Here is a 21,226-nt window from a genome sequence, read left to right as displayed (position 1 = left end):
CTAATATTTCAAATAGTAGACTTCTAGTAATGACTTTGAAACAGGCTCCGCTCCAACTTGTACGATTAATAATAGAATTTCAACCAGTCTAAAATCTTAATAAATCGTGAGGCAGGGATCAATGCAGCTATAAAATATTTAATTTTATGTTTCAGAACTTCCTTTACCGGTTCTCAAGGAAAAACCGTGTGAGTGGCAATGTGATATATGAGCCCTAACAACTAATTGTTCGGACGATGTACGAAATAATAAGAAAAAAAAAATATATATATATATATATATATATATATATATATATATATATATATATATATATATATATATATATATATATGATTTTTTTTGCCTTTTCGATTGAAAAATGAAATCACGCAAATAAATAACGGACGCATTTCACTCTATTACTTTAAATCGAAAATTAATATCATCACCTTTCGCGGCAATAACAGCTTTTATGCGTTTTGGCATGGAATCTACCATAGTCTTGCAATATTCGGGGGTGGAAGTGTTCCAAATTTCGGTGATTTTTGTCTTTAATGCTGGAACTGTACGCCGAGGACTGTTACGCAAAGTCTTTTTCATCCGATGCCATAAAGTTGCAATAATATTCAAGTCGGCCACGATAAAACTTTCATATTATGGTCGCCAAACCGTCTTGTTGAAATATAAAAATTTCATTTCCAAAAGTTCGTTCTATTGATGGAATCAAACTTCTTGATAAAATTTGCTGGTATTTTTCTGCATTTCCAGTACCATCAATGAACTCGTAGTTGCCAACCCCTTTATCACTCATACACCCTCATATCATAACCTCCTGGGGAAATTTTACCGTGCGCTTTAGACAATCTTTGTGAAAGGCCTACACACACATCAAATTTTGATTCGTCGCTGAAGATAACGTTGCCCCACGTTTCCGTTGTCCAGGATATTTTAGATTTTGCCCAATCCAAACGTTTTTTCTTCTGAATAGACTTTAATAATGGTTTTTCCTTTGCCTTTAACAAAATTAGATCATAGAATATTAACAATTTTTATATTGAAGCAGGAAAAATTGTAAACTTACCTTATAAAAACTCAAACCAGACTTATGCATCCATTGTCTACAACATTCCCTGGAGACATTTAAGTTTGCCTCTTGATTCCATTGGGCTTGAATTTGTCGTAAGACGCTTCGTCTGCTAGTGTTACAAATCTTGACCAGAATACGACGATCTCTTTCAGTGATTTTACGGTATCGGCCTGAACTTTTACCACGAACGCTAACACTAGCTGTCTCTCCATACTTTTTTATAATATTCCCGACTGTTGATTTTGCAATACTCAAGTCATTGAAATTTTTTGCATTGATTTACCTTTGCAGTACTGAGATATGATAATTTCTCGCACTTTTTTGTTTGTTGCAACACCACGCGTCATTTTCTTATCAACTATTATACAAACTTGAAAGATAGAACCCGAACTGACATCTCATTTATCTACTAAGCACACTACATTTTACCATCAATGCATGGGTATAATTGATTTCTTGGTCAATAAAATTCGCGTCCGAATATTTATTTGTCAGCAAATTTGGTATGTTTCCATTGTTTTGCTATGTAATTTATGCGAAATTAAAAATAATTCATTACGATAGCACTTTCTATGCTATCGTAATGTGCGTAAATTGATTATTCAATCGACAAACCAAAAAAATAATTGAAATAGATATAAAAATGTCTTTTCTGTGCTATGCCGTAATCCAGTATGCGTTTTTGATAACATTACTACAAAATACTAAAATGTATCGAATCAAATGTGCAACTGCATCTAGCGTAAGCTGAGCATAAATTTGCACTTTAAACAATATACAATTAATAATAAAGCATTGCGCAGAGACACAAGGACGAACGCACACACCCATGAATAAAATTGTCTCGTAGGAATTCCACTGAAAAATGCGAAACGATGAGTAAGCGGCAATTTATCAATTGGTAGGTGCGCGCTCTGATTGGATAATTGGCATTGCGTTAAGAAATTAAATTAAAAAAATTATTAACTAACGGACCATGGCTCCGTTCGACTCGTAATGGTCGTTAATATTACGTATTATAAGCCTAAAATAAAACGTAGAAATAAAAATAAAACTGGCTTCCTGAACCCGTTAGAAACCTTTTTTCCTTGAAAATAGTAACTTTTGTTACGATTCTCGTCATAATAATTCTAAAATTATAACTGCACATGGAACGATCATTATTTTTTTTTGGATTTTGAAAAGGTTGATGCATTCTGTGGTATTTTGAAATCGATACCAGTATTGATATTGTAATTCTAATCAAATGTTGGGACAATAACATCGTTTTTACAAAGAGGTACAGACTACGGTGAACATATGTTTCTGCCACATTAAGGTCTTGTCTGCCATGTCTGCGAAGGAACGTCACGTCGTCTATGAGTGAATTGCTTTAGTTTATAACGCCGTATATACAGAAAATAGACAGGAAAAGATTGATTTCATAAAAACAAATTGACCAAATACTGAAACAGTTTCACTTCAGCAAGTTCGACTCATCAAGAACCGACGCAGAAGGAATACAGAAGTATTGTAAATAGTATTACAGTAGCTTGTGGAAGTTTCTAAGGAAAATAGCCAAAAGTCTCAAAAGCAAATTCCTGGATAAGCCTTCATAGTTTGAACACCTGAATTTCGCAAATATCCATATTTGTATTTAACAATTTAATCCATAACATTTTACCGGGTATAATTAACTGATGGACTTTTTGGGGTATGATCAAGTTTAGCGACTTGGTCGACTTACCTTTGATAAAGATAATTGGATAGTAAGAGATATTGTAAAGCACTGTCATTAAACTTTTCTTATCAGTGTCAATTATTAATATCTAATATGTGCAAGTTTCTAGAAGTTAGAAATTAATAAAAACATATCCTCTCTCATTTGGAAATTCTTCAAACTTAAAGACCATAGATTGCGTCGACTATAGCAACGAGATTCAGTAATCTTCAAACGATATTTACACAAATCATGAATTATTTTTTGTTTCCGTTCAAGGTGCAATTGATATATGTACGCATGAAGCTAGTAAATTTGATTATAACTTTTACACATTTCGCAGTCAATCAAATCAATGGAGGCTAAAATTAAACAAACTTAAAAATACGTTGCTATTGACTAGTAGGCAGAAATATATTATGAACGATTGTTAATCTGCACTTTTATCGAAGCTGACATATCCCGCAGCCAGATATAAACCCTTCCAACTAAATATTTGGATTTTTTTCAAATTTCTGACGTCAAGAAAACGCGTCTGTTTTTAGCATTAGATACAAAAGATCTATTTATACTATTAGAAAGTTCTGCAATACCCAGCATTAGTTCTTAATGGAACAAATAAATAACTTATTATACGGTTGTATTGATTGATAAACTAAAATAGCCTAGGCTGACACGTTCCTATTTGTTTAGTTTTCAAAAAATGTTTGTACTTTTTTCTGCTCGAGGTTTTGATACTACAGTCATTCATAGGCATCTCAGATTTTTTTCCCTTCAAGATTTATGAACAATAATAGCGAAATCGAGATATAGCATAGTATTCATTTTAATGTTTTATGTTTTACAAATAACAAAATTAATAATTACACCATTATTCATGTTAAACCAACTTCAAAATATACGAAATGGATTGGAACGAAACCGGAAAATAAAAATGAAACAAAATTTGCATTAAAATCTCTGTAATAATACAAACTGCAGTAATGTAGAATGAAAATTTCTTTAAATATGATTATGTTCTTCAATAGGTATGGGAGTAAAAGTAACGGAATAAGGATGTTCATTTTTATGAACAACAGTAAATTCACAATAGAGGTTTAAATTGATCAGGTTCTTGACACGATGACTTACTTTATTGGCTATGAAATTACCATAAATTGTTTCAAGAAAACCACTGAAAGAAAAACAACCTGCTCACAAGATTTAACCAGTTTCAGTGGCCTAATTCGTGTATTTGTTTTAAACTTTAAAAAACGGCGTAAATAGTATATTATGCAACAAGTACAGTAAACGGCATTTGACTCGCGAGTTGATTTGACACGAGCGGAGCGAGTGTTTAATAAACGAGTGAGTTAAAAAGTTTACCGAACGTGTTGCATACTATACTTTTTCTACGACCGTTAGTTTTTGGGTATATTTTCGCAAAACACGAATAAATTCACTGACATTACTGTCAGAATTGACAAACGTCAAAATTCAAAGCGTGGGAAATATCTCCGAAAACATCCGATTACTCCGAAACCCGTGGGGTAAAATCCCGGAAATGTCCGAAGTGGCTCGGATTCGTGGAAAATAAAACTGACGTGGTAAAGTGACGCTTCCCGCACGCTAGATCGGTAGGTAATTAGGTATTTTACAGACGGGAGTAGAAAAAATTTATAACAAATCCATACCTATTGTTACTGGACGGGGTGAGTCAGGTTGATGTCGACCCGTATTACCGTGCGTTTCAAAAAAGTTCCTACCTCCATGCCATTGTCGATTCAACCGCATAGAACATTTGTGGCTCCAAGTAAAATCAAATGTGAAAGCAGAAAATTCCCACTTTCAGTAAGAGTATATTAAACTTAAAAATGTGACTTATTTAATTAATAATATGCCTGTTGAGAGCTGGAAAAATGCAGTCGAAGATTCTTACATTTGCATACGAAATAATATAAAGTCCATGTAATTAATCTTAATGGCGACTCTGAGAGTGAAACCGATTTATATTTTGAATCAAAAAGTACTTATTTAGGTAATTATAGATTATTATTATTTGTTTTGATTTGATGATTTGATTGACTATGTATATTAATTCTCATCGTTATTTCTATTTTTGCTAATGTGATATACCCAAATAATATATAAATAAACATAATATAATAATTAATTTTTCTTTTTTTTATAACACCTTAAAAGTCCGCCCTCGATGCTCTGTCCTATAATATACCTACAGTATACCTAATGACATCGACTCTTCTGTGGGTCATTGATGCTATGCGATGTTTATTTAACATTGAAAAAGTTGACAAAGTATTTTCAGCCTATTAGCTTGCCTAATATTGATTTAGGCATTCCCGCATATTCTTTGTGAAATGAAGGATACTTTCTGTCGCGCACAAAATCTATGTTCGACATAAATGTAGAACCGGTTTCACATATTTAAAACTTCATGCAATCCGGCACGTCGCTGCTTGGCGGATATTATATACTAAAGTTCGAAAAATGGTCGATGATGAGCTTTTGTCGTTGCCGTTTAGTTCGCAGATATTTCGTCACAACCAAATAATAACTTGCCATTATTTGTGGCAAATGATCCTAGACTGAGGTAAGCCCGTCGCACAGTGGCGTGAAAACTTGTGCAACGCGGGTCAAACATTACAAAGGGAACAAAACAAAAAAAATATTGAACTATCGACGAAACAAACAGCGATAAAACCGCAAATTCAACTGAACCGAACGGAACGGTAAATTTTATAAAGGCAGTTTAACCGTCCAAAAAGGTAAAATTAATTAATCTGAAATGCTTTTAAAATAAAATTGCCAGTTTATATTAGTTAATAAATTAATCAGAGAACATTCTGTTTGTCAGCAAACGGTCAACGACATATATGAGTAAAAAGAGCCATGGTTACCTAGCGATTAAATGCCATAAAATAATTTTTTCGTAATGGCCAGATGTCAAAGTGCCAAATCATTTTATTAAGACATATCAATCCACCGCAAATCTTTTTTCTCTACTCCCTTCTGTAAAATAATTAATTAGACATCTAGTTTGCGGAAAGCGTCATTTTACACGTCAATTTCTTTTCTCATGGAAGCATGGGAGCAATCGGATATTTGCGGGGATATTACCGGACGGCTTGAAATTTGACAATTCACAATTGTCAATTCTGACGGTCATGTCAGTGAATGTATTTGTGTTGTTTTGCAAAAACTAACGTTTTTAAGTCATTCGTTTATTAAACACTCGCTCCGCTCGTGCCAAATAAAACACGTGACTCAAATATTGTTGCATTATACTATTTTGCAACGAGTGTGGAAAACGACATTTGAGTCACAAGTTTATTTGGAGCGAGCGACTTAAAACGTTTTGTTTGTTTAAAGTATAGTTAGGTATTTCACAGAAGGGAATAGAAAATATACTAGTAGTAATCAGACTTTTCCAATAATATAAAAATACCTAAATTATTGTCTTGTAACATTTTTATTTCAAATATGATGTAACATAGTAAAATCACTTAATTTCGGGAAATTCCACTGGAAACCGTATGGTCTCTGCATATTCCATTACTGCAACGATAGATTGCTTGCTCGCTTCTAGGAATGCCAAAGGTTATTGACTAGAGATCGTCCAATGTGTGGATTTTGATGACTGGTTATATTTGCTTGCTGGTAATGCTAACAACTTTCAGTCCTTAATAGATGGTCACAGTCCGGGATGTGCAATGAACGTAACGAACCAGTTATGTGTTCCTTAAAAGCGTTTAATCTACAAGGAATAATTCTCCTGCTGCATTTTCATGAGATCAATATTATTTTCCTGTGCAATACAAATTACTTCCGAAGTCAAGAATATCTCTTTGATATTTGATAATACATCATGGTTCGTAAATATCAGCACAAAATCTAGATAGTATGATAAAAATATTAGTACCCAATTTCTATAGTGTACTATTAAAATACATTAAAATATTGTATTTTAAAAGAGAGGTTACAAAACCTCTAGTGAGTGCTTCTGGTAAACTCCAGGGACATTATTACAGGGCGTATAAGAATTTAATTGGAATTCGCTTCAATACGCAGGTTGTAAACGAGTATGAAATCTTTCAACAAGTTCAAAGTTTTAAGCTCAAAAATTTTATAACGTACTTCTATCTTATTTTGCTCACTACGTTATTTTGCAACATTTGATATAGAAATGCCCTAATCATACAAGGTTTGTACAAAAAATATGAATTTTTGTCAAGACATTTAGATTATCTAATCTGATCTGCATCTCAGATGACTGAGGGTCCAATGTTGGTCCTGAGGTGGAGGGGTTTCACAATTAGCAGCCTCAACTGCCCCTGGCTCGATAAGTCGCCTATTTGAAAAAAAAGTGTCTTCAGTACATCGCTTTGTCCCCATCTTCCAGTTTTCCAGTAGTTACAAACTTAGGACAGGTCTCCGAATCTCGAGTCAAGTGTACACTTAGCTACTCGATATGTGACTTCAATGCCCTATTGTGTCCCCACGTGATCTGTCCAGGAAAGTGTGGGGCCTACGTCACCACCAGATAATTCACTCTCAGAGGCGTTTTTAGGTTTTCAGAAGAATCAAGAAATTAAACTTTGCTTTCTGTTTTTTGTGAACAGATCGAACCTATCGACAGACAGGTTCTTAGGGTAATTGCAATTTCTCTGAGCAAAAGTTTTAACTTTACTTGGTCTTAAAAACATCTCAACAATACCGTTTTGAAGCATTATTTACCACTAATTTTGCACCACCAGTTTTTTTAGATTCCAAGTACGGTGTGAACGGGCTATAACCGTATTTAAAGAAAAAGAAAAAGTACATAAAAGTAGAAATTAAAGCGGCAAAGTGTCATTGTGTTACCAACTTTTTATAACTTCTCGTTTTAGATTCGCCTTAGAAAATGAAGTTTTGTAGAAGAGTTTTGGTTACGCAGTGCCTATAGGCAGTGCGTAACCAAAACGCTATAGCGTGTCCTGTATCGTAGCAAAGGCTTCAGCGGCGTCGGATTTATTCATACCTGTTGCTTAATTTTGTAGATTAATTTTCACGAGTGAGACCTATATGTTACACAGGGTCCTGAGTTAGTGCATCGGGCGTCTTATTTACAACAGTATAAAAAGACTTTAATGCAAAATTTGTAGGATGTGGGTTGATCCATACTTTAAAAATATTTTTGGTTGAAAAAAGTTTGCCATCATGAAGTATATATTTTTTTTAAATGACACTGTATTATTTTGCACATTTAGTTTCCTTTCGGTGTTCTCTCTCATGTGCCCAAATATGATTTTATTTTCTTGGATGTTTCAGTAATGCTAGAGGTTTAATAATACTCTGACAATAAACAGGTTTTGACAACTTTCAAATCAGCTTTTCTTAGTATTTTATTATTTTATGAATTTTATTTCATTATTTAATGCAGAATTTAATTACAAGCATATTTTGTACGAATGTATAGCTAATAGTTTTAGAGATATTTACTAAAAACCACAAGTATCCTCATTAGACTAAAAAAGTATTGGGAAAAAATCATTAACCGCCATGGAAAAACAATATGTAGGTGATTATTTACCACTTGACAGAATTTTCCAGGAACTACTGGCAATTCATTTTAACAAATGTTTTTTTGTTTTTTGTTTGTTCCGCATCGCCCCGGATCGCTTGTGTAGTTGTAGCAAATGCGTTAATTATTTATTCTCCGCAGCATGTTGTCGGTAGTTGGTCATTCTTTATAAACTAGATCTTACATACCCGCACAGAAAAAATCTAATTTGGTTAAGTCAGGCGACTAACTCTGACCTGTTGCGCATAATAGGCTGGAGCTCCATCTTGTTGGAGCATCATTGCTGCTAGCATATTTGGTGGTAAATTAGCAAGCAATACAGGTAAATCTTTTCTCAAAAATTCTAGAAAAATTTAACCGGTAAGGTGGCCTTCAAAATAATGAAGACCAATTACATTACCGCCAATCACTGCTCCCTAACGATATTGGTAGTCTCCATGTCACGAAATATGTGCGGATTTTCAGCGGCATAATAATGAAAATTCTGCTTGTTTACGCATCTGTTGTTGTGAAATGTCGCCTTATCATTAAATAATACCGATATAAACAACATGGATTTTTTTGAAGACATACTCGAGCCCACTCGCAAAATTGTACTCTCCACTGAAAGTCGTTTTCACTCATAGTCTGGTAGAATTGAATATGATGTGCATGATAACGATGCATTTTTAAAATTCCCGACTTATGTTTACTTATGTTTGATTTTCAGTAACTGTTAAGAAAACTGCTAGTTAATTTTTCTTATTTGTAGCAGGGTTTGTTCTTTCTGACTTTTCATAGTCTACAATCCATGTCTCGATAAAACGCTCGAGCAATCTAGCAAAGCTTAGGGGATCCGAATGACGCCTGCCAATTCTAATGCAGTACCATGGATGCTTATTTAAAGCTGAAAAAAAAAGTTTGTTTTGTTTTAAAAATGTTACTAATCATTTTTGTGGAAATTTTTGTAAAAACTGCTCTTTTGTAATTTTGGAAATACGTTTCAGGATTATATCATTATATCATAAGTATCATTTAGAAAAACTTTTTGAGAGCAATAATTTGTTGTTTTAATGAAATAAATAATGATATGGATTTTTTCAAATTTATCCTATTATTTTTTAAAAATTGCAAAACAAGCTGTAATTTGTTATTTTGAGGGTAGCTGGGCTTAATTATGAAAAAATACCCCTTGTTATTTATAGTAAAAATTTTGTTCGCATTCTATTCTATAGTTCTAGTAGTTTGCGCGTGATTGAATCATAAGGGAAGAACCTTACCCACAATTATCACAAACTTCCAGAGTTATAATATTAGAATTAGTACTGCTCCACCACTACTGGTGACGACGACCATAAGCGATGAATTTTAAATGGCGAACCTGGTGATGGGAAATTTTCTAAAGGAAAGGCTTGATTCATTTTTAGCGGCAAGCAACCCTTAAAATGAATAATTTACATGTTTTTAAAGCATCAGCTGTATGCAGTTTTGGGTGAAACGTCTCTCCGGTGTGGAATAATCCCGTTTCAAAATCAAAAAATGACATATTTATATTAAACTGTACTAATTTCAGATGGCTTCCGGAAAGGATTTAAAAGTTATAGTATTCCCATTTTATTCCGTCACCCGGTATAGAGAATTAAAGATTTGCGACAGATGTTTTTTAATTGCTGTACTCGTTTTGTCAGGGCTTTGTATTCTTCAATACCCCGCCTGGTCGTTAAAAGCATCCTTTTACGGGATTATACCAGTTTTCGTACAATTTTTAGCCAGTTTTAAGTACTTTAAGTGGGTCGTCGCGATACTGACACGAAACGATTATCGACTTCTTAGGTAAATACTTCAGTTACTTCGACATAAGGAACACAATTTAGTGGATGTTCTATAGTGTGCCTACAAACAAATCAAAAGATTATAACTTATTACATTTAAATGGTCTAATCGAGCCATAATCGTTATTCCCACCTGATTAAATTGAGCCTTAGCATTTTCATAAATTAAATTATTAAATAATTAATGTAAAGTTTTTTATGTTTTTGAAAAAAATGATATGAAGGTCACAAAATTAGTTAACACTCACAGAGTCTTTTGGATAACTTAAATGTTAAAAAAAATTGACTTTAATGTAGAAATATTATTCATGTTTTCATCTTTTGTAAATGTAAATATGTAAATAGTTTCATCTGGGCTGGTTTATCGTTTAAGGTTGTGAAAACAACTGGGTCTTTACGACTTATGCAGAGAAAAAAAGCAGTGTCTTCTTGTCAACTAGAAACAACAACATGAAAATATTTCTGGCGTGGAGCAAAATTCTTAATTATTACACCTGCACATTGTAGATTTAATCAATACCCGATACAATTATCGAAGTCGAAAAATATCATCCCAACAACAATTTTTGATTTCCAATGCCGATACACGCTTCGCAATTTTCATTCTTATTATTCGCAACGATCGTACAACCCCGGGTTATAATAGCTAAATACGATGCGCAGTATAGCTATCGACCGATCAACCCGATTCATCATGGTCATATCTAGAAATTCGAACTGAGAACCAACGCTCGGACAACAGTAATAAAAAATGCTAATCGGACATTAAATAATATGAATCGACCCGAGGCTAATAGCTACTGGATAATTGCAATTTATTCATTTCATGTTGTAAAAGTGGTACGGGAGTTGCTAAGAATAGCAAGTTTGGAATCTTGTTATGCCAGTTCTGACCGGTGCATCGATAATAACTTAGCCCTAGATCTACATTTATTTGCAAAAGTTTTATTATTGGCCTTCTTTTCTTATAGGCAGTTTATTTTAGCAAGTCGATAGATAGAAATAAACACAGGTTATAAAATTGTTTACTTTCCCAAATTCTGGGTGTCAAACTTTTTAATCAATTTGTGACGTTTCTTTATATTTCTGAATCGTTAAAAAATATGAACTTAACTATTCCCGTGGATATTATAGGTAGTCATTTTTATTTTAAGTTTTCTAGAGAAGAAGCTATGCCATTATTTGGTACCTACTGGTTGAATATTTGTCAACCAAAAAAAGGAGAAAAAAATTTCACATAAACGTAGTTCCGGAAAGGCTTAATTTCCAAGATATAAAGTGTTATTTAAAAAAAAACGGCTCTTGCAAAAATCTTTAAATTGTAGATTAGATGCCTGCAATTAACCGAACGATGGTTATTTTAAACATTTCAACATTTTAAATGAAAATAAAAATAAAACTATCAAACAATTTGAGTTTATTCGTAAAGGGAAGTTTTACTGCTTTAGAAATATTCCTATACCTTCCTTGCCTAATACTTTTATATGAATTTTCTTGTACTGTCACTCAATAATTGATTTTATTCGTTCGTTTTTGAACTATTTGACTGTCCTGCTTGCTTAAATCTCGATAAGTTTCGAAAAGCTGCAGTTCTTGACCCCTCTTCATTTTAACATATACGTTTATATTCCACGAGTTAGTAATGAGATTTTTTTGGCACTCACCTTTTATGATCTTGCATATGTAGCATGACTTTTCTAAAATAACTACCACTACCATTAAACTTTTCATATTTACTTAGACAATAGAAACACAGGAATCCCTTTTCTCTAGATTCTCAAAAAAAAGTTGTTCGCAATGCATTTTTGAAAAGCTATGTGGAACCTCAACATTACGGTTAAATTATGCATAAGTAGCTATTGCTCGTTGTTACAATCAAATTTATATATCGCGATATATACTCAAAAGACGATTATAAGCTTTAGCATTGGTTCATGTTTCATATTTAAAGTTTTCTTTTTTAAAGTTTAAAGCTTCTTTCACAAAGTATTCACTGACATTTTAAATTGCTTTTGGCGATGCATCTAAAAAATCGATAATAATTGAAAACGAATCATCGAAAGAACGAAATCTTGTTCTGCTAGACGCTACGCTTTAATTGGCCATCAATATTCTCTCGCAGACGGAAGTAAGTTTGTTCATTAGGCGGTTGAGTGAATCACAACTTTGCAATTCAATGGCATAAAAATCGGCAAGAATTAACGGTAGATCGGTTCAAGCTCAGGTTATTCGTCCATTAACGGAAAGAATTTTATACGGAGCCTTTGAATGGCTATTGGCAATTAGCGTTGTTATTACTTCGTGCCTTCGCTTACCCACTCATATGCAACGTATAGGATTGTAAACATAATTTGAACCTTGTCACTGATTGTATGGGGTAATTGGAACTGTAAATGAAATAATTAGTTATTGTAGCACTGGCTAGGGCAGCAACTTAATGTAAAATATAACAGGGTGATTTATTTCCCTAATCACATAACCTGTCACAACCAGGCAATATCACGTTTATTGAGAATATAGGTAAAAAGTGTTTATGCCAGCTGGCTGTAAGTTCTACTGATAGAGTAGTAACAGAATGATTCAAAATATTTGATGGTCGATATCCTTTCACGTGGTTAACTGAACACTGTCACATATTATGATGTATAATGGCAGAAGAATAAAAAAAACATCTTCATGACCATACCTAACCAGAAACAATTTTGTTATTATAATTCAGCGGTTATCGCGATTGAAACATCGATTAGCAATAACAGAACACTGATGTCTCAAATTAAAACTTTCAAGCCAACATGGGCTCCATTCGATTTTTCAAAGCATATTTTTAGCCTCGAGTCACTGTGTTTCTGTTTTGTCTAAGTGTGTGAAAAATTGGATACAGTTAAAGGATTTTTAAGAAATCAATTATAACAACAAGACTGGTATGTCCCTAGAAAAATATAGTCCATTCCATTATTTCAGAACATATACGGGGTGTTTCAAAAAGCATGTTCCAGCGCTGAAGATGCGTCTTTCAAAAAAGAGAACAAAGGTCATACGCATATGAATATAAAAAAAACTGCTTTTTTACAATATGTGAAATATTTTTTGCTCGATTTGCAAAAATTTCGCAACATTAATTTATAATGATTAAGTATAAATTTTGTTTTAGCTAGATAAAATAAAATACAAATTGTTAAGTCCAGTGTCGTCCCAGAAGTTACCTAAACCAATAGTATTGTCAAAGAGATAATGGGTTCTAACATTAAAATATCCCTGTGTGAGTCATTTTATATTCGGGTTATCATATGCTTGCTACTATAGTTACTCCAGAAAGTTCAGAATGCTTGCTTGAGATATTCTTAAAATATTAGAAAATATGACAGGTTTAGTAGCGGTATACGCAAACAGAAACGTCTGAAACTTAAATCCTTGATATAAACTATCAATTAGAATTTAAGTCCGACATTTCCTGACCACCTTCATATACCTCCTCAATTTCACTTACTCAGCTAGTTGTCTTTAGCTAAATAGTACTAATATAAGAGAACATAGATGCTACTTTTACTTCGACATAACATATAAAGCGTCCGAATTAGTCAATAAATCACCACAGAGAAAAGCTTTTTTCTTTTTTTTTTGTATGACGAAACTCGAGCGGTTCGTTGGCGCATGTTTTTTAAAACATCTTGTACAGAGTAATAAACAAACGTCCAACTAAAAGTGCCTTTCATAAATTTGCTATTGTTGTGATGCCAATGTAGCCATTTAGGCAAAGGATCAGTGGGGTGAGGAGGTGCTTAAATTTGAATGAGCTATGATAACCACGTTACATGGGAGAAAATAATTCCTCAGAGGGGCAATGAATCATTTTCGTGTGAGATTATATTATAACAATATTAAAATTGTCATACTACATTATAAATATTTAAATTAAAAAGCTTGACACGCTTTTAGAGATAAAGTAAATACTACGATTTGTTTACATGCACTTCGCAATTCAAACCGCCAAGTCCATTGCAAATTTCGCAGTATTTCAACGTTTTTTCTAACGGCAATATAAAAAAAAACACCTTTTCCCTTTAAAAGTCAGTTTCTCACATTGGTGTCAGCGTGTATTGGTTGCAACGTTGTCATGTTAAAACAAGACATTTCATACAAGCCAAATTGCATTTGTTGAAAAAAGTCCTATTTGTTAATTTAAGGTAATGAAATATTAGCAAGACATTTTGTTATCGAGTTAAATTTCTGATTCATCTATGCTTTTGAATACATGAAAATATCATTCTGTCTGTTCAGCGCTGCAGACATTGTCTCAACCCGTCAGGATATTTGCATAGAATATTCTAGGATAGGATATTCTAGTTGGAAAAATAAATCTTTGCCAATATTATATATCATAAAAGACGCTATTGTGCACACTAGCCAAAAATAATACACGAGATACGAATAAGCTGCACGTAAAAGGCTCAGCTCTCTAGATACCCAAAGACGGAAGCAATTAGAATTTAAATTGATACCTGATTTAAAAGAAATATAAAAAAGTGAAGGCATGGAGAAATATTTTACATCAATGGATAAAGCGACATAAACCAAAACACCATACACTAATCTTGCATCGACCGTAAGAGACACAGTATCTCGCATAAGTTCTTTTGTTCTTGCCATTGTTTTTGAAATTTGGTAAACTTGTTTAGAAATTACGAAGCATTGATGGTTTAATAAATTTGTATGACATGTTTGAAAAAGGCGAAAATTTAAAATTAATTGTCAAACTAAATTTTGATTTTGCTATGATAACAAAAATAAATGCGATTTTATTTAGCATTTTATATTTCTGATGATTTTTTTTAACGTGTTTCAATAACCACATGAAATATATATTTAAAGCATAGCTGAATTAATTAATGGACTAATTTGCGGAATGAAGATTTTTTATCGATTAACTTTAAACGTCAGCATCACCCCATCACAGTGGACCTTTGATTTATGCCATTTCACTAGGGTTGGAGCTCCCAAGTTTTTAATGATGTTTGCACAGTCTCTCAAAGCCGGAGAGTATTATTGCCGAAGATAAAAGTTCTTCTATCCCTCGCACAAAGGCAATAATGCTTAAATGATGTACTGAAAGAGATCGTCAGATAACGTCACAAACAGGACGACAGGACCGCGAATCATTGGCCTTTGCTAGGCGTCCTATGAGTAGGAAATCAGATTGAAGCGGAAAATACAGTTTTGTTTATTTATTTGTTTGTTTTTATCCGCTTTGTCTATTATTAACGCTACGTATGGCTCCCTATTCCGTTTTACCACGAACATTGTTTAGTATTTGATAAATTCAAGCAGCAAATAAAAGTCCCATTCTATCTAAGATTTTTCTTTGGGATAAATAAAATAAAATAAAATAATAGTATACTATGCAACAACTGTGGTAAACGCCAGTCACGAGTTTATTTGACACGAGCGGAGCGCAACGCATGTCGACTGCTTAATAAACGAGTGACGAAGTTTACCAATCGTGTTGCATATTATACTTTTTCTACGACCATTAATTTTTGTTTTTTGCAAAATAACTCGAATACATTCACTGACATGACCGTCAGAATTCAAGCCGTGCGAAAAAAGCTCGGAAAACATTTGATTGTTCCCAAACCCGGGCTCGGATCCGTGGAACAACGAACTCATGTGGCAAAGTAAATAATTGGGTATTTTACGGAAGGGAGTAGAAAAAAAAGTATTTTCCAATCAACATGGACTTGTTTGCGGTCTGCCAAAATATAACAAACGCAACGCTTAAGTGAAGTAACAAATCTAACCAATTGTTAACCCTCTTTAAAGTTTGACTGGTTGGAAGAGCAACAATGTATACGGAATAATAAGCACTTTTGTTATATACTAAAAAATATATATTATCAAAATTAAATAATTAATATACAATAGTAAATTGTCCACATTGAAATAAGTATTTTTATCTATATTTTTTGAAAGTATGAAGCTAATAGTAAAGGGTGGTTAAATTTCAAGGGCCGATGTTGATTTTGAATAAAACACAAACTATTTAGGAAATTATTGTAATTTTATTTTATTATGATATATTGGTATTACTCAATTATGTATGGAATAAAATATCGGCCAAATGGGCGCCGCGACCACGGCGGCACATCTCCATCCGATGGTCCAAATTTTCGATGACCCTGAGGCATAATGGAGGTTCTATGCCGTTAATGTGCCGAATTATCTCATCCTTTAGCTCTTGAATTGTTGCTGGCTTATAGACGTACACCTTTTCTTTCAAATAACCCCAAAGAAAAAAGTCCAACGGTGTCAAATCACATGATCTTGGCGGCCAATTGACATCGCCATTATGTGAGATAACACGACCATTGGATTTGTTGCGCAAAAGAGCCATTGTTTCGTTAGCTGTGTGGCAAGTGGCACCGTCCTGCTGAAACCACATATCGTCCACATCCATATCTTTCAATTCGGGTCATAAAAAGTTCGTTATCATCTCACGATAGCGAACACCATTCACAGTAACTGCCTGACCGGCCTCATTTTGGAAAAAATACGGCCCGATGATGCCGCCAGCCCATAAACCGCACCAAACAGTCACTCTTTGGGGGTGCATTGGTTTTTCGACAATCACTCTTGGATTCTCATTCGCCCAAATGCGGCAATTCTGTTTATTGACGAATCCACTGAGGTGAAAATGTGCCTCATCACTGAAGATGATTTTCTTCGAAAATTGATCATCCACTGTTGCCATTTCTTGCCACCATTCTGCCCATTCACGACGTTTGGAATGGTCAAGAGGCTTTAGTTCTTGAGCCAATTGCACCTTGTAAGCGTGTAAATGCAAGTCTTTATGCATAATGTTTATCAACGACGAGCGTGAGAGGTGCAATTGTTGGGCACGACGACGAGTTGAGGTGGACGGCTCTTCAGCCACACTATCGCGAACAGCAGCAATATTTTCTGCAGTACGAGCTGTACGAGCATGCACTGGTGTTCTCACATCTTCTACAGACCCGGTTTGCTCGAATTTTTTCACGATTTTTGCGATTGTACGCACATTTGAACGATCAAATTGATCAAAAAAATCACGAAGTGCACGATATGCATTTTGATTTGAACGCCCATTTTCATAATAAGTCTGGATAACTTTAACACGTTGTTGGATTGTGTATCTCTCCATGGTTCAAATTGAGTAAGTCTGAAATAGAGAAATGTCAAATAAAATTCGGAAAAAAACTTGGCGTTTAGGTGTGGTTCACATTCAACATCGGCCCTTACAATTTAACCACCCGTTACTATGCAACTACTTTGATACATTTGTCGCAGTTTGCTTTTGTTATTATTGTTTAATAAACTTATGAACTTTATCAACGTATTGCATACTGTACTTTTTTTGCGACTATTATTTTTCGGGTATATTTTTGTAAAACCGCTCGGCGACTTGTGATGTGACCATGAGAATTAGTCAAAATACCATCAGGGATTAACCGAAGATCGCTCCCAAAGCTGTGACCAATGTACCAGAAATTTCCGAAGTGGCTCGAGCAAATACTTAAAGTGACACTTTCTACTTGATCAGTGAATAAATGGGTATTTGAGACTATTTGAAAAAATATTTTTCGCTGATATCTTCCACGAAATCCCTTAATACTTATTTTACTAGTTCATAATTTTATTCAATTTTATTATTATACCCTGGTTTTTGAGTCTGCTCTATTGAATTCAAATATTATGAACGATGTAACGTTCATATCTGTTTCCGAAATATTAATTGTTTTTCTTTTTTTTGTAAACTATACAAACAGCTTCAACGAAGTTGGTATCTATAATAGAGATACACAATTAGGACTTATAATTTGTTTTAAACCGCTTATGTAACGAATTATCTTGAGGGATTTAACAGATCACTTATAATTCGTGTAAATTAAATTACATGTTCAGAGCGCTCCGATATTATCCTTCATCTTTTCTCCGAAGCGAGTACGGCATATCCTGCGTGAAATGCAATTTCGACATTTTTCGAAATGGTTTAACGTGTTTTACATTCTCCTTTGAAGAAAATAGAGGTTCAGCTGTGCGTGACGCAATCACGCTTTCCCATTACATTCTGCTTATATAGGAAAAAATATCTCCGGCAGTGATTGCTGAGTACGCGGAGTAAGCAATAAATGCAAAAATCAAAAAACAAATACCCCTGTATATATTAAATTTTGCAATAAACATTTTGGGTCACTGAAGCCGTTGATTAATAAAATTGAATTAGAATTAGAATCTCAGAGAGAGTAATAAAAATGACATATATAAAAGTGTTGTGATGTGTGCGCTGCAAATACAGCACAACTTTAGTGATGAGGGAAAAAGAAATTATTCTACTTCCTACTCTAAAATAGCCAATTATGCATGTCGGTCAATGGTGCGGAAAGTAATGTCACCAATATGTCACATTCTTCAGTTCGGAATTTTTCAGGATCGGCAAAATTGTATAGTATGACTAGTAAAATCTTGTAATATCAATTGAAAATGTAAATGTTATAGGGAGGTTGATTGCCACAGACTATCGGATTGGTTTGGAATATTGCGGCAGTCGTATTTAGTCGTTCCAACTAACGTTTAAGGGGAACGCTCCAGCCAAATTTGTAACCCGTCACATTAGTTGGAAATATCGCAGATTTCACCCTAACTCGGAAACAGGTTAACCCATTGGTGAAACAAGATTTATTAGATTGCTTAATAGTATCTTTAGACCAAAATTATTTTGAATTTAATGGACAGAAAACCTGGGTAATTTAGAAAATATCATAATAGAACATCCTTTAAGTAAAAGTTTTCTTTGTTGGTATAGATACGTGGATGATGTCTTTGCTTGCTTTGTTGGAACGGACAGACAATTGAATTCTTTTTTAAATTACATTAACTCATTACATAATGGTATAAAATTTACTATCGAGATTGAACAGGATTACTCTATTAATTTTTTGGACTTAACTATTACGAAAACGCAAAACAAATTAGATTTTTCCATTTATCATAAACCTTCACACACGGACACAGTCATACATAACAGCTCAAATGACCCTTTTACACACAAAATCGCTGCATTTCACTCTTTTATACACAGACTTCTTAATACGCCACTCTCCGCAGAAAATTACAACAAAGAACTTGATATCATTAAACAAATTGCACTGAACAACGGCCACAATCCGTCCATTATAGATAAAATTATAAATAAAAAACAAATCCAGACAACAGTAAACTCTATTTATCCGAAACCTAATGCAGAACCTAGTGAAAAAGTTTAAGAACATTGGTCAAAATCTGGTTTAAAAATAGCGTTCAGAACTAACAATACAATAGGAAAATATTTAAAAAACAATAAGACGAAATGTCCAAAATCTCAAAAATCAGGTAATCAGGTTGAAATGCGGATCTTGTCCTAAAATTTGTATTGGATAAACTGGTAGATCCTTCAAGAAACGCATTAACGAACATAAAAGAGCGTACAAAAAGTAGAAAATTTAATTTATTGGAAGCCATGGAGACTAACAAAATGAGACATTTAAATGTATTGCTTAACGGTCAATTCGATTTACATACCTCTCCATTATTAAACTTAAATTCTCACAACATTAATTAAAGTTTTATTGTCATTTTTCGGTATATATAGTAGCAGGAAGTTTGTAAATATTACTTTTGATAAGGCACGGTGTTGTCGAAACAATTATCATGTAAAAATATTTAATTTCGTGAAAATCTGAACTTTTAGTTCTTATTTATTTTGAACTTTTTTATAAACTTTCGTCTTAGATAATTTTTTTTATTGTAGGGCCTTAATTTTGTATCTGCTCTACAGATTTAACTTTAGTGACCATTCATGTCAGAAATGATCAATTTATGTGTAATTTAGTTAGAATAAGTAAATTTTTAGTGTTATATGTACAAAAATGGTTTTAAGGAATCAACGTAAATTGTTATAAGATATTTTCAAAATAAATCTAACTGTCGATCATTATACCCACCTTGCTGCTCTTTCTTGCTGTTTTTATAATTGACATCATAAAAATATATGGCTAATGGATTGAATTTATGATATTGTACACAGTTTATTTCTATTCCATAAGTGACATTTCGATATGTTGACCAACTTGAGCCCACTTGTGCATGGGAATGAAAATTGCATCAGGTGACTGATGCGTAAGGCCGAAATAAAAGTGCTGTGAAGGCTTGCCATGTGAGATATGAACTTTACTACTAGATTCATCAATTGATGCGCGTAATATATTATGAAAAGCAGCTCCCATTTATATCACTCCGCCATTTCACTTGAGAAATATTAACTACGGGCCATTTAAATTTAACAACCAAAGGAACTAATGAGGCGTTTCTAGATTTTATTTATTTATTGATAATAGTGCTTTAATAAATGCACTGCGGCGACGGCTTAGGCTGTAATTTTAATAAATTGAGTCACTATTATGGCAATTTTCATAAACAAGCGCTTTAGAATCTGTGTTTTATGACGCTGTCAACGAGAGATTTGTGAAACAGTTTTAATATAATGCAATTTTTTAAACCATTTAAAAACAGGGCACAATCAGAAATGAGATACAATACCACACCCTCCCACGCTTACTTAAAATAAATATTATGTGTAAATGTGCAGCGAGTTTGACAAAACGCATAGTGCAGATTTTGATTAATGCGTAAAATGTCTTTTTAATGTTGTGGGACCATGTGTTGTATTTGGTAACTTTACGATTTGTACCAGGTAATTTGTTTTTTGAAATTATTATATATTAAAAAATTAAATACTATATACATTATTATCGTAATATAAAGTAATATATCAATATGGTAATATTCGCGAACAAAGTGTGAGTTTTGTGTGTGTTCGAGCCCCATCTTCATGAATTTGATAACTGTTATCGTTAAGTAAAAAAAAAATAGTTTCACTTTTAAAAAATTACGTCTTTCTACACCACATTTTTTGAATAAATAAATTGTTTTAAATGTATAATATTACCGGTTGCTCTATAAGTTATGGAACATCCCATATTGCTACTTTCTGCTGGATCTATATTATTTGATGAATT

At 33.4% G+C, this 21,226-nt stretch overlaps 1 protein-coding gene across 1 annotated transcript in view; it reads left to right on the top strand.

The window, feature by feature from the left end:
• Positions 1–21,226, top strand: part of LOC132703318 (probable G-protein coupled receptor Mth-like 1) — a 107,717-nt gene that overhangs the window by 23,833 nt on the left and 62,658 nt on the right. The gene's annotated exons all lie outside the window — the stretch shown is intronic.

This window comes from Cylas formicarius, unplaced genomic scaffold (genome assembly GCF_029955315.1).
Source record: "Cylas formicarius isolate icCylForm1 unplaced genomic scaffold, icCylForm1.1 PGA_scaffold_6__28_contigs__length_40554024, whole genome shotgun sequence".
NCBI classification, from domain to species: domain Eukaryota; kingdom Metazoa; phylum Arthropoda; class Insecta; order Coleoptera; family Brentidae; genus Cylas; species Cylas formicarius.
This window is presented reverse-complemented; position numbering and strand designations above follow the sequence as displayed.